Genomic DNA, 3,268 nt, shown 5'->3' on the forward strand with positions numbered 1-3,268 from the left:
CCCATTTGAAACCTAAACACACAGATAAATTAAAACAACGGGAATGACTTTTAAAAATATATAAACACCACCCTAACTGGTTGGGCTCAGTGGATAGAGCATTGCCTGTGGACTGATGGGTCCCAAGTTCTATTCTGGTGAAGGGCACATGCCCAGGTTGCATTGCAGGATCAATCCCCAGTAGGGGGCGTGCAGGAGGCAGCTGATCGATGATTCTCTTTCATGATTGTTGTTTCTATCTCTCTCCCTCTCCCTTCTTCTCTGAAATCAATAAAAATATACATATAAAAAGAATTACATGAGGTTGATGAATAACATTTCATTATGTTTGTAATAGTTTTGATGTTGTTTTATGCTCTATTTTCTGAATATATATTGAGGTTTTCCTTTCTTCAACCATTAATTTAGTAGACTCTGCTTTTGTAAACTGAAATGAAACATTTTGAAGTCAGACCTGATTCTCATTGACACCTTAGAGTCCAGAAAGTCTTCCTGAGTGTCCTTGCTCTTTATGACAATGTGTTATTTGCACAGGTACAATAAGAACCTGTCCTTTCACTCAGCTAGCTGGAATGTCATTTTGTACACCCAAAAGGTTGTAGGTTCAATTCCCAATCAGGGCACATGCTTGGGCTTCAGGTTCTATCCTCAGTTGGGGCATATACAGGGAGTGACCAATTGATACTTCTCTCTCACATTGATATTTCTCTCTTACATTGATGTTTCTCTCCCCCCCTCTCTTTTTCTCTTCCTTCCTCTCTCTAAAAATCAATAAACATACCCTTGGATGAGGATTACAAACGAACCTGTCCTTTTTTAATCAAGATATAATTTGAAAAATTAGTTCAAAAGAACCTGTCCTTTTTTTAATCAAGATATAATTTGAAAAATTAGTTATGCAATCAGGGCCTTTCCTGGAATGTCGTATTTGTGAATGCTGCTCATTAAATCACATACACTGGAATGATCCTGGGACTCTTCAGTCTGCAGGCTGCTGCTCTATTCACTGAACCAAACCTGCTAGGGCCCTCACACATTTTTTTAAGCAGCTCCCTGAGAGGTTTGGCTCCTGTAGTTTTTGTTGTCTGTTATTCTGACAGCTGAACATGAGGGTTCGGGCTGAGAGGTCCCCTCACATACCGGAAAATATATGAATTCTTTCTCATCATCACACAGTTCTCTATGTGAAACAGCAAAGGATGCTTGGACTACGGGCTTCAGGGTGGGCTTCGGGCCCTTCTGTGGGAGGGATCTGCAGAAAGCATGCTGGAGATCGCCTTCTCCAGGAGGTGCGTACTCAGAAATGGGCTGACACCCTTTTACTTTCTCTCTTCTCTTATGGGCCATCGTTTTTTTGGTGGGAGTCTTGATGTTCTCCTAACACTTCTTCAGCTGTCTGATATCTTGGCTGACAGTTGTATTCTTGGTCAAGCCCCTGCCAGATATGTTGCTTGAGGGCAATAGTTCGGGCATCACTTTTCTTTTCTTTTTCTTTTTTTAATATATCTTATCAATTTTTTACAGAGAGGAAGGGAGAGAGATAGAGAGTTAGAAACATCGATCAGCTGCCTCCTGCACATCTCCTATTGGGGATGTGCCCGCAACCCAGGACATGCCCTTGGCCGGAATCGAACCTGGGACCTTTCAGTCCGCAGGCTGACGCTCTATCCACTGAGCCAAACCGGTTTCGGCATCACTTTTCTTATATGCCAGCACATACTTGTAATTTTCTACTAAAGCAAGCAGGATGCTCTTTTCCAATTCTGAGACATATTTGTCAGGTTTTATAATTTTGTTATTTTGCATTTTCCACCCTATTTCTCCTGGCCCTTGGCTATCCTGCAAGTGCACCCCCTGGTATTTCTCTTTTGTAATGCTGTTGTATGACAAGCTTTGATTGCTAAGTCATCCATTTCACAGAGGCATCCACTTATAAGACGGGCTATCTCAGACACATTGTGAGCCACACAGCTAAAGAGCCAGGCCGTCACCCACAGCCCTCTTCTTCCATCAGACTACTTAGACAACTGACCAATAACTGACCATTTGGGCTTTTTGTTTTTTCTGTTCCCACACTTTAAATTTCTACTCGGATGTTTTAAATTCACCAATTAAGAGAGATACCACAAAACCTTCAGCCCAACCTGATCTCAATAAAAGCAGAACCTGAGGCCCGTGACACATTTCTACAATTTCCAACATCATCATCATATGTTTTGGCACAGTTGTGGTTAAGAGATGTTTATATTAATTACATCTCTGGGGATCAGCAGACTGTGACACTAATCATGAAGATTCAATCTACCCCAGGAGAAACCAAAAGTATTTATAGAGACAGTAATTATAGCCTCTGTATTCAAGATAAATTTGACTTTATACTGATATATAGGATAGAGCTGGAACTCTTCTTGGGTGAGAAATAAACCAGAGAGAGCAAGAACTAAAAGCACAAAAATACAAAGAAAAATTGGAAGAAAGATGGAAGCAATAAAAGGACTGGAAACAAATAGAGGATTACATAGTGATGAGACAGAAATTTAGATAAAACAAAATAGAAAGAAAGATAGCCAGGAGGAAAATACGAATATAAATTATGAGTGTTTAGAAAGTAAATTAATGGAGGGGTGGAGGAAAGAAAGAGAGAGAGAGAGAGACTTTACCTACAATGGAGGAAAACTTAGGCAGAGACAGACAAAATAAAACTGGATTATTTGGTAAACAGACTACTGGTAACATGATTAACATCATATCAATGAAACTGGCTTATATATAAATTTCAGGTAAGTGTTAATTTTTAAATTGCAAATAAATAGTAGGTATAGATTTTGGTATAGATTGTGTTAATATACAAGGGCTAAAGAGAGTAAAATAATTAGAAAAACAATGTATTATTTATGCAAGGGAGAAAATGGATGTCATCCTCTAGAGGTGAACAATTTTGAGATGTATTAAATATCATAATATTTTACTCCAATCCACAATTTTAAGATAAGCTAATCAGTGGAAGATTGTCAATGCAAATATATTAAAATTCTTGTCAGAGATGACCAGATTTGTGTAGTAGACACTTTTATTCCAGAATTTGCTGCTACTGGAAAATGTTCCTTATATGAAAATCATAAAATCTACCTCCTTTCTTTGCGAAGTTAGAGAGGTTAGAGGAAACATGTATTGTATTCTGATTGCACTGCTTATGCTCACAAGGGATAACTTTGACAGATAAAAATGAATAACAGGAACTATTCCTCCTGTTTTCCAAGGTCACCAT

The 3,268-nt window shown here is 38.6% G+C and overlaps 1 pseudogene; it reads right to left on the minus strand.

Annotated features, from left to right (window-relative positions):
• Positions 1-1,041: 1,041 nt before the first annotated feature.
• On the minus strand, positions 1,042-1,806 carry LOC102768737 (annotated as a pseudogene).
• Between the last annotated feature and the right edge of the window lie 1,462 nt (positions 1,807-3,268).

Source organism: Myotis davidii, unplaced genomic scaffold, assembly GCF_000327345.1.
Source record: "Myotis davidii unplaced genomic scaffold, ASM32734v1 scaffold58, whole genome shotgun sequence".
NCBI classification, from domain to species: Eukaryota; Metazoa; Chordata; class Mammalia; order Chiroptera; family Vespertilionidae; genus Myotis; species Myotis davidii.